Source organism: Propithecus coquereli, unplaced genomic scaffold, assembly GCF_000956105.1.
Source record: "Propithecus coquereli isolate 6110/MARCELLA unplaced genomic scaffold, Pcoq_1.0 Scaffold109, whole genome shotgun sequence".
Classification (NCBI taxonomy): domain Eukaryota; kingdom Metazoa; phylum Chordata; class Mammalia; order Primates; family Indriidae; genus Propithecus; species Propithecus coquereli.
In genome coordinates, this window is record NW_012134858.1 from 1,279,315 (window position 1) to 1,291,137 (window position 11,823).

Consider the following 11,823-nt stretch of genomic DNA (forward strand, 5'->3'; position numbering starts at 1 on the left):
CTCTCTGTTGTAACAATTCTCATCAATAGTACTGCCAAAGTTAAGTTCTTTTTCATGCACTTGCAAAAAAAAAAAAAACAAAACCAAAACTAGAAAAGCATTAGAATTGCACCATGTGAATTCCACTCACATTTCTAAGCCAATACATTTAAAAGATTAAATGAAAATATCCTATCTACTGTTATCACACTCCACTGTCTTCACCAATGTGAACTGAGAATAAGAGATGGCAGCTTTTCAATGTATTGCCTAGATTTCTCTGGCTTACTGTGCTCCCATCATTTCTATTTCCTACCACACGTCTGTGATAAAGCAAGAAATAATATTCCAAAATGCCACTAGCATTCAATATAGGATATGCTGTCCTCTACAATTAGCATATTTTTTCTGATAGACCAAGTGGTTAGGATGCAATGATTTATGGGGCCAGTAATATATAGACAGTTGCCTGGATAAAAGAAGGGTATGTAGGAAGTTGACTTTGTGTACTAATAAATGCCAAGAGGTACATTAGGTTAAGGAAATTATGTATGGAGGAGTCTGGCAATAAATTTCTGTTGCATTTTCCTAGTTGAATTGCTTATGTGTCTGTATAAATTGCTAAGCAGAAAATAGGCTCAGAGCATTACAACTTTAGTTAACTCTATTTCCTCAGGTCTATATAATTTTAAACTTATTTAGGACAATAGCCCATTTGTTTTATAAATCACAGTGTTCGTTGCAATATCTTTCAAGCTGAAAGCATTAAATCACTTTATATTACTGAGACTTGGAAGAATGCAGTATTATAGCTTGGCTGGCAGAACATGTATCAGTGTGATATTGATCTAACCAGGAAAAAGAAAAGCTCTGCTGAATGGTCTCCAGACTGCAAGAAGTGTTATCTGCAGGCTGCAGTGTTTGTTCAAATCCCATATTGCTCAGGGTGTGGTTCTATTTCTTTTTTTACAGGCTTTATATGATTTTAGTGACAGTTATGGCCATTTCTGTGATCTGCAAGATTAAGAAAGTTGTTCGTTGAGGAATGTCTGGAGGTAATTATTTGACAACATGAGAAGCTCGCTTTTCTGCAGGAATGGGTTAAAATGGAATGTAGGTGAAATGCTCTCACTTTTCAAGTAGAGCTTATCTACAGTTTCAAACTTGTGTCATGGAACCCCACTGGACCCCGTGACAATTGAGAGTATCGACACTAAGAACAAAGGCATAGCTATCAGTAGCATGGGTATATTGTGCAGCTTCCCTAAGTAATGTCTTCCTGGAAGTCCCCTAAGAAGGAAAGAAAATGAAATAGCAGTGAGACAGGACTCTTAATTGGATGATGCTGAGATTAGGATACCGTGTGACTCTGACTTCTCATCTCACCTCCCAAGACCCAAGAGGCAGGTACATCTTCTAACCTGTGTGAGGTCCGGGAAGAAGAACTCTGCATACAGTTAGCATTCAGCCTGTTCCTGTGTCAAACATGACTGATTGACGTGGGCTGATGTCAGAAAGGAAGAGGGTTCTGAAAAGGGTGTAAAGGAAGTCTTTGCGAGGAGGGAATGATCTCTCAAAGTGGAGGAAAAATACTGTAAAGGAGTTAGAAATCTGGCATGCTGAGGAAAAGGAAGTATAGATATGTCTGAACCTGTGTTCATCTAGTCCCTCAAGAATGCAAGTGCAACCTGGAGAGGTAAACCAGAATAACCACGTCACTGGGAACACAAGCAAGTCAGCTGTTGGACTCACTCCTGTCGCCAAGAGTAGGACGTAGAGGAGCAGCAGATGTGAGGTCACTACACCTCTGCTCCTGGCATAGATGTGGGCACCTGGTCAGTTCCCCTAAGTGCTTATCAAAGGAAGAATGAAATGGTTACCAATAAGCTAACCTCCATGTTAGGAGTACACTTTAAATTTTGCTGCTTATATATCTGCCTGCTCTGTGATAGTTTATATCTGGAATTACTTTTACTCCTTTCTCGTTTGCAAAGGGTATTTTGTGGGGTCAGAGGTTCTTCCATGTGCGTGCCAAGTAATCACTCAGTCATCACCTCTCCATACCTTTATCCTATTTCGAAATTGCACCTCCATAGAAATTCTCACGCAGTGTATAGATTTGAATGGCTACTCAGTTTGCCTTGTCTTCAGTTCCCTCTTTTAGCCCAAGTCCCCCTTTGTGGCACTGTGCTATTTCTCTAACGTGCTGGCAGGCACAGAGAGCCAACAGGAAGCCCAAACAGAGCATTTCCTCTTCAGCTAAGCGTGAGGGGGCTTCTCTTCCTCTCTCATGTCACACCCTGTTTGGCATGCTCTCAATCCTCTAAGGAACAGATGCAGGAGCACATTTACAAAGCAGGCCTTGACGAGCAGACACCCACGAGGCCCGGGACTTGCCTACCCCCCTCCACAGACAGGCTGCCACAGCAGAGCCCCCTCATGCATTAGCCTGGGAGAATACCGGGCAGACACGGGGGGAACAAATCAGGATGCAAACTCCCTGTGGGCCTGGTTCCCATCTAAGGGGTGAGACATCCACAGTCTGGGACAGTGAGACATTTATGGAATGAGCTCTTCTTTGCACCCCTCCTCTCTTCTCTGTTACGTGTTTTTCAAACACGACTGGGTGCGCAGAGCCAGGGAGAGGCATCAGACCTTCTGAACTGGCACTTGGCTAAAACACCCAGCCAAACTTTTCTTTTTATTTAATTACCACGCCAGCAATACTTTTATAAAGACCATTAGAGAAATATAGAAAATATCTATTTTTAGAATTGAAGTACTCAAGCCATTTGTTGCAAACTGACCTAGAAGTCAATGTATAACGGGTTATTTTGACTGTTACCAGTAGCCTTTATAGTGGCGAGTGAGGGCCTGAGGTCTCCCCTCCCACAACCTTGCTGCTGCCAGGTGCCATGTAACAATGGAGGTAAATCTTAGCTTGAACTCTCCCATGCTGCAATACAGTAAATTATTGGTCCCAACTATTCCCTCCCAGTAGGAGTATAGTTACAAGTATAACCTTAACCTTGCCATGGCTTCATAGTTGGTGTACTTCTCTACCTTTTGATGTGGGGTTCAGATGTACAACTTGCATTGATCAGTGCTAATTTTGCAGATAATTGGAAGCAGAGGCTTGAAATGCGCTCGTGAGGTTGGAATTGCTTTCTTAGCTCCTGTGACTGCCATGAGGAGAACACATTCCAGGTAGCTGCTGTCCTCTCAGCAAAAGGAGACCCCAAAGTATAGCCCATAAGTGCAGGAAGAGCTGAAACTCTACTAGCCCACAGTTCCCTAAACAAGGGGAAATACGTTGTAGGTCACAGAAACATCAAGCCTGTTTGTTGCACATTATTGTGGTAATAGTTAACTGATGCACATATATACTAACATTTACCAGCAAGTAAGCATAAAGAAAATGATACAACCAATTGTTTTAGGCACTCCACCAAGCACATTGCAGCATGACAACATTCTTAGGGCAGGATTCTGCTCGCTTAATTGGAATCTGGAAACAGGACCCTCCCACAGAAGACTGTCCGTATGTCAGGTACTCACAGCTGGGATCATGCATTTATCCAATTTGCGTGAGGCCAGAATCAGTAATATGGACGGATAGTTTACCTCATCTAGGATGAAGTATTTTAAAATAAATTATGGACAATATAACAGTATCTGTTATTTATCTGCCTATCTTCTATCCATCCATCATCCATTACCTATGCATTCGTCATCCATCCCTCCATTTATTCAGTCAGTCATTGCTTTTCACGGTAGGTCAGGGTTGTAACAATGACCAATGAAAGCCGAATTGGTGCAATGTTAGCTTATAACGAATGGAATTTAAGTATTTTGTTTCTGTGTTAAAATCTTATCAGGATTGGTTTCAACAGGGCTCACCTTGTTCTTCTAGTCATGTAATATACAATATGGAGGACTTTTCTATGCCTGAGCAAATTGCCATACTCCTTCCAAAGACTGGATGAGTTTCCAACATGTTATTCTTTGAGTTTTCAGTGGTGTGAAATACCCCCAAGAATTTTCTTAATGTGAAGATATTTTTGCTGGCCTCGCTTCTTTTGAGCATTTTCATCCTTTTTGTCACAACCACTTTCCATATATTTTTTATTTTAGTTTTTTATTTCAGAGTATTATGGGGCTACAAATGCTTTGTTTACATAAATTGGCCTTTGCACCACCCAAGTCAGAGCTACAAGTGTGCCCATCCTGCAGACAGCCAGCACCGCATCCTTTAGGTGTGAATTTACCCATCCACTCTTCGCCCTTCCTACCTGCCGACACCCTAGGAATGTTACTTCCCATTTGTGCACATTTGTGTTCATCAGTTAATACCAATTTGATGGTGAGTACATGTGGTGCTTGTTTTTCCATTCTTGTGATACTTCCCTTTGAAGAATGGGCTCCAGCTCCACCCAGGATAACCACTTTCCATATTTATGCCCATAACTTTGCCTTCACTGAGTTCCTTTAGCTGTGTAATTAGGTCTCTCAAATGACAGAAGTGTCAGTGTTCCCATGGTTAGATATTGCTCCTATAATTTCATTTACATTCAATTCAAATTTCACTCCAGCTGTATTACTCTTTCTTGGTTGCCCTTTTATTTTTATTGACCAATTCCCTTTCTCTATTATTCATTTTTCAGTGGGTTTATCACTGGAAGAGAAAGAGGCAACACAGCTACACAGCTACACATCTTGCTGTCTGCTGATGAACTAACCTACGCTCAGTGACCCATCACTGACAGACTCTGAAAGAAGTGATGTGGTTGGTCATTGGTCAGGAAGTCTATCTGTCACTTACATAGTGATTTGTGGACTGAAGAACTAGCAGGGAAGTTTATAGTTTGTGTAGTTACTAACAGTTAATGTGCTGGGGTAACTTAAATTTGGACTGTGCTGTTGGGAGACTGATGTTATTTAACTAAAGAGTGGTAGCAGAAATTCATGCGTGTTAAAACCATGCAAAGCAAGGACTGACCATATTTGTGTGTGTGTGTGTGTGTGTGTGTGTGTGTGTGTGTGCTTAAACCATGGATTTCTAAGGTTTCTTTGTTCCTATTAATGTATCAGGGATGCTTTGTGGATGCTGGGTATAGTCACTTGGAGAATTTGCTATTAATCCTTAGAATCTGTACTCCCTGCTGGACTAATCACAAGCCCCTAAACTTGCCCCATTCTTGTCTCTCTGTGAGTCTCCAAAGACAGAGAAGCACTGTCTCTCGTATCACCCCTGTGTCTTCCTGCTGTGTCTGCCACCCTTCTCCCCCAGTTGCTCCACTTGGTGTCCCCTGAGTGTTTCCAGATGGTCTTTGCTCCTCCTGGTAGGAGATGACCTGCCCTTGCCTGCTTACTTTCGGCGGGGTGTCTCTTCTGTTCCTGCCCATGTCTAGACTCTTAAGACTGTTGCCTGCACAGCCTGAACGTTTTAATGCTATTTAATCTGGTTTGCCACACTGCGTGCGGGGTTCAGTATGCTGGGAAGAAAAAGGTGCTCCCAAATTACGTGGGTCATCTTGAAGTCGAATCCTTATTTAGAAAACGAAATGTATTCCTTAGAAAACAAAATTCTGTTGTAATGAAAGAAAACATTTGCATTTCATAGGAAGCACATAGCCCCAGAGTCTTGCTTCCTCTAAACAAGAAATAAAATTAAAGACAGTAGGCCAATTAGGAAGAAGTAATCTGAGTATGTGTCATCGGGACAATATTCGCTCATGACAGTTTCTGCTTATCCTATTCAGTATCTTTTAGACATTTATAATCTGGAGTCAATGCAAAAGCCACTGGCCAGCTTCTAAATGCCAGGGTTTTAAATGCCTGTCAAAAATGAATTTGTTACCTCATTTTTTACAAGGACACTTTGTAATGCAAAAGGGCAAAATACCACAGTCTCCCAGGAAATGTGTGGTAGGGAGGCTAAACCAATATTTTTCTTTTTAATATAGATAACATCCCTCTTTACAAAGAAAGAGAGCAGCCGATGCCTCCTCCAAACTACCTTTCAGACATTTAATGAGAGCCATCTTATCCCAGAGAGTAAAAGGCAAATACCAGTTGCCTCCTGAGAGAGGGCAAGGAAAGGTCAAGGAAGACCTTCTGCTGCAGGCCTTGGAGGAGGCTGCTGTTATCCTCCTCCCCAAGGTCAGTCTGTCTTTGAGCACTTACAGTGTGTGTAGCAAGAGGAGCCGGGTTCTGACTTGTCAGTCCCTGGGCTAAATTCGCTTTGCAACTCCTCTCTAGGCAATGGCGTTTAATCTGTGCAGCAGGCAGGGTGCCCTGGGCAAGCAGACACCCAGGGGTTGGGCTAGACCCACAGCACTGGCTGGGGCGGCGTTGGGCCTCAGAACCAACAGAACCAGGGGAGGTGGGAAAGCCAAGACCAGACCCAGCAGCAGCCACCTTGTGAAAGAGCTGGGCCTGGAGAGAGAAATAAAATCTGAGCCAATGGGAAGTCAGCTGTAGACAGCAGGAGAAGGAAAGAGGTTTTGCAATGAGGGGAAAATGATTAAAATCTAGAGAAGGTCCTGAAAAGCTGAGGCTCATTTTCAGTGCCTTTTATTGGGTCAGTGTAGCTTCTCTCAAGTTTTAAAAGGTGTTTCCAAGGGGGCCTAGCTACTTTGAACAAGTGGGCCCAGATCAAACAACAGTTCCACTCGGGATCTGCTAGCAATCCTGCCTTTGTGTATGTGCGTTGGGAGGTGGAGGGGGCAGACTGGGAAATCAGTAAGAGATCAAGAAGTCCTTTCCCCCCCTAGATGAATTTAAGCGTAGTAAATGATCTAACCAACATTTTATTTAACATGTGCTTCAGAAACAGGACAAGGTAAAGGCCATTTCCAAAAGGCTCAAGAAATGTGCATTTTTACTGCAAACTAAGGGAGGGTGGAGTTTGAGTAAATAATATAGAGAAGGGAAAAAGTCCACAGGCAGCACCAGTAAGTCCTGCTGGCGATCACTCCTGGGCACCAGGACCTGCCATGATACTGCGGAAACAAGGCAGAAGGAATGTGCTTGAGCTGATTTTCTGACTCAGCGAAGGTGTTCCTCCCACTACAAGTTTCTCGTCCACCCCTTTGGTACAGAAGGAAGCAGGATACACCAATCGCGTGGAGCATTTCTAAAGGGTTTAATGCAAGATTGCCATTGAAATCTGTTTAAACAACTGCTGCTACAATTCCTGAGACTGACAAGTGGTAGTTAATTTTGACACTGCTGACTGTTTGTGGATCCCTTTTATTCTCAGCACAGCTATTCATCTCACTCTCTGGGATAGATGCTTCTTTTTTAGTTAAATGAGAATCATGATCATTAACAAATATATTTATTTGAAAATGTATATTCACCTAATAAGCAAGCAATAAAAATAAAAGGTTGAAACAACCATGGCTGTATTGAGCAACAGAATAATAGGATGATCCTTTTTTTTGCTTTTTCTCGACATACCAAATAGAGGGGATTTATACCAACTCAAACATAGGGCATATATAAATAAATACAAGTATAATATAAAATGCTTTTCTTAAAATGTTAGAGAGAAATTTAGCTATTTTAAAATTCAGCAAAAGAAACTTTTTTATTTTCCATGCTAGGAGTATCAATGGGCAAGTCTCTTGGTCTGGGCTGCTAAAACAGAGTATCATGGACTGGGTGGTTTATAAACAATAGAAATTTATTTATTTATTCATTTATGCATTTATGCATTTGTGTATTTATATATTCTCACAGCTGTGGAGACTGAAAGTCTGAGATTGGTGTCAGCATGGTTGTATTCTGGTGAAGGCCTCTTCTGGGTTGCAGACTGCTGACATCTGGTTGTGTTCTCACATGCCAGAAAGAGAAGTCTAACTCTCTTCCTCTCCTTAAAAGGACACTAAGAGGCTCCACCCCCATGACCTAATTACCTCCCCAAAGCTCCATTCCCTTAATATTGGAGATGAGGGTTTCAACGTATTAATTTTGGGGTACACAAACATGCAGTTCAAACACAGCAGGGGGTTGAGACTGGGGGTATCTATAAGCTAAAGCAGCATCAATGAAAAGTCATCATAAATTGCTATTTGCACATAGGCCTTTGCTAATTGTCTCCTCTGTGTAATTTAGCACTTGGAAATTTATGTCTACCTGTGGGAGATTATGGAAGCATCTAAAACACCCCGATGTATTTCTGTGCCATTCAACAAATCCCTGCTCTCTGACAGGCACAATGGATGTACAAAGAGGCTTTAAATCGATGTCTATCCTTAAGTAGGGATGGTTGGGAGAAGACTAACAGTGAACAAACACTATGTTTGATAGTTTACAAATATTAAATGATTTAATCCTTAGAAAAAGAAAGCAAAGTATGGATGTCATATGTAATTATCCCAATTTTAGAGATTCAGTTCAGAGAATTTAAATGATAAAACTATGTAATAATAATAAATAGCACCGTTGGCCATGTAGGTAATAAAAACTAAGAGAGCTAACATTTATCAAGCACACACCATGTTTCAGGTACTTGGATAAGCACTCAATTTATACGTTATCCTCCCAACATCCCTGGAAGTTAGCTACTGTTATCTGAATTTTATAGGTGAGAAAATGGAAGGTTCCTGAGAGCCTGAGAATGGTACTTCTCAAAATTTAATCTACATACAAATCAACCACTGATCATGTTAAAATGCAGCTTCAGATTCACTAAGTTTGGGTGAGACCTGAGGTTCTCTATTTCTAACAAGCTTCAGATGACACAGATGCTGCCGGCCCAAGGACCACACTTAGAACAGCCAGGGCTAAGGGGTTAAATAACTGGGCCAAGCACATGAGATTGATTCTTATTGGAGAAAAGATCACACTATTATTTGGTTCAAAGTTCCTAGTGCGACTGCCCACCCTGTGCTATCTCTTCCTTGGGTTTAAGCAATTTGGCTTAGTAGGGGAAATGAGAAGGGTGCAAGGGCGACTGAGACCAGGTACTAATTGCTACACTCTCTCAGACCGAGGCGGATAGGACTTCTGCCACCGTCTCTGCCCGCAAGTGTTTCCTGGAAAGGAAAATATCTATGAGTAATTTCAAATGGGTAAATCAGGATGATTCTCAGACAGAGGTGAAATGTAAGCTAGACCTAGAAGACTGGAAAAATTTTACACATACATGCATAAGAATGTGTATACATATGCACATGTATGTACTATAAGTTATATTGTATACATAATATAAATAGATAGCATATTCCATATATATATATATATGTATGTGTATGTATATATATCTTCTAGGTAGAGGGAAGTGTGCACAGATTCCACGCGGGATGAAATAAGATCATGGGACAACGTAACATATTGATTGTGCCCTGGTTCTACGTCTCGTACAGATCATACAGTGCTTTCACTCCCTTCTCTTCCACGAGGGTCACCTGAATATAGGACACTTTGAGTAGTTTATTGATCTGCTTTCAGGGTGTTCATTTTCTTATTTGTAAAAGGTCTAATAATAGGGGCCCTGAAGGTTTTGATCTCAGAATACCTAGAGCCCTAAATCTTACCTATCCTCAAAAAGAAGTTATTTGAATTATTTGATGTTCATATTTCTGTTCTATTTGAATTAAAGTGCCTTCGATATTTGCCTTTAGATAATTCAACCTGATTTTCTTAAGGTTTATAAAGTTTTTCTTTGGCATCAAGTTTGGAAAAGTAGATATCAGATTCCATTTAAAGTCACGAAAAATAAAAATATGAGTGAAAGAGCCTGGAAGTTAGTGGGATGAGGTTATATTTATTTATTGGCTTTCTTCAGTAATTTTTAAAAAAAGTTTATATGCAACGATTTTTTTAAAAACTCACCTGATAATTGAGGCCCATCAGAAATTAATTAAAATTAGGTTTCTATGGTGAAACTTCATTATTAAATTATGATAATATATACTTATGTTGACATTTTTAAGGAAAATCTTTAGTGAAAGAGCATCTGAAATCTTCCAATTATAGGTATTTTGCCTATAAATCTGCCTCTTAGATTCTCATTGGGTATTCATGAGTGTATTGTATATCTATTTCAAAGAAGCAATTGAGAGGGTATACATTAAATTAAAGATAAACAGTCATAGAAATAAAGATGCTGGCAGTTGTTATTTCCCAAATAAGATATTACTTCTATTAATCAAAATATTCAGCCGTGAGTTTTCTGGAATTCAAGGCCAAAAAGAAAATTCAGTTGTATCCAAAGCTGTGCTTAGTTAGTAATCAGAAGGAGGTTGACTTTGAGGGGAAAACCAGATTTTCTCCTTTTCTAACTGAAGAGGTGATTTTTGTTTGCTTGTCTGTCTATCCAGCTGTTGCTCCAGCAGGCCCCACAGGTACCACCTAGGTGCTTCTACACAGGCCAGATCTTATGATCTTGGCACTTTAAGTCCTATTTACCATGTGAACATTTTTCACTCATTTATATCTCTTGTCATCTCTCCATGGACAGCCAGTGAATTGTGTAGTGAAAACTTCTTTTGACATTGGTAACCTGAAGCTTATTATACATATCCTCTTCTCCCTATATTTTAAAAGAAATCAATAAAACCGTTAGTCATTGTTTGGCATTCAGAATAAAGTCCAAATACGTCTATGTTCATATGTGTTAGTGCATGTACAAGAGATCATTACACTAAAAATTGATCCCTGTGTTTATCGGAGTTGGTCCCAAGCTGTTTCCTCTGAGATCTTCTCTCTCCTTTTTGCTTTTGATTTTTGACAGAAATGTCAGTTGAACTGTACCTCAACTATTGAGTTTTTAACTATTTTTAGAAAGGTAGCTGACTCAAGGTAAATGTTGTCCATAGTTATTATTGCAATGTAAAGAGACCTGTGTGATCTCTGATGAAAATAATTTTCCCAGGTTGAGGTCAAAAATAAGTAATACAGCCATAGAAAGGCCTAACACATCATCGTGTTGTCTGAAACACATGACAACATGAGGATGCCTTCATGCTAGGTAATTATTTCCAGATCAGCCTCCATGAGACCTCGTAAAAACATTGACTTAATGATGAAATATTGGCCCTGTTTTCTGAGTGAAAACTATACTCATTTGAGCATCCCGTCACTCAGACCTTGTAAATCCTTTTACATTTTTTTTTTCCTTTCGGAATAGCTCCAGATTGTCATCAGCATTCTGTCTCCAGCAGCAAAAAGTACGCAGTCCTCCCCAATTCAGAAAAACTGCCCTTTAGCCAACATTTTATGTCATTTAATTATTTGCAAGATTCATTAATTGGCAACAGCTCTTCCAGATTTTCATTAGAATTAACAAAATTCCACTCTAATTTATAGATTATATGTCACTCTTCCTCTTCAGCTTGAAAAGGGCATACATATTGCAAAACCACTTCTGAATCTTGAAATTTAAACATTTTTCCTGAATGACATCTATTTTAATGCACATGATTTAAAACATGAGCTTTTGATATAAAATAAAGATAGTTTGAAAAGAAAAATAGCATCCTCTAAGCTTTCATATGGTTCTTGCCCATGGGGATGTTTCTAGAACTGAAAACACTTAAGAGGGTGCAGAATTCTTTGAAAAGTGCTTGCTTTTGCTTATTTAGAAATGGAGGGGTAATGGCAGAAAGGGACATGGACTGTCCTCTGTAAGACCTGCTTTCTAAGTTCACTTCCTATCAACAATAGGACTTTGGGCACACTATGCCAGCTCTCAAGGCCTCAGTTTTCCCATCTGTAAAATGTAAAAACCTGAACCTCGACATATATTTTAGGATTTAAAAGTTAACTAATACATGAGAAACAACTTTGTATACCTTGAATTATTTAAGAATTTTGTGACCTCGGGTTTGCTGA

At 40.0% G+C, this 11,823-nt stretch overlaps 1 protein-coding gene across 3 annotated transcripts in view; it reads left to right on the plus strand.

Moving 5' to 3' along the window:
• The window catches only part of NRG3 (neuregulin 3), a 1,286,298-nt gene that overhangs the window by 571,713 nt on the left and 702,762 nt on the right, over positions 1 to 11,823 (plus strand). The window lies entirely within an intron of this gene.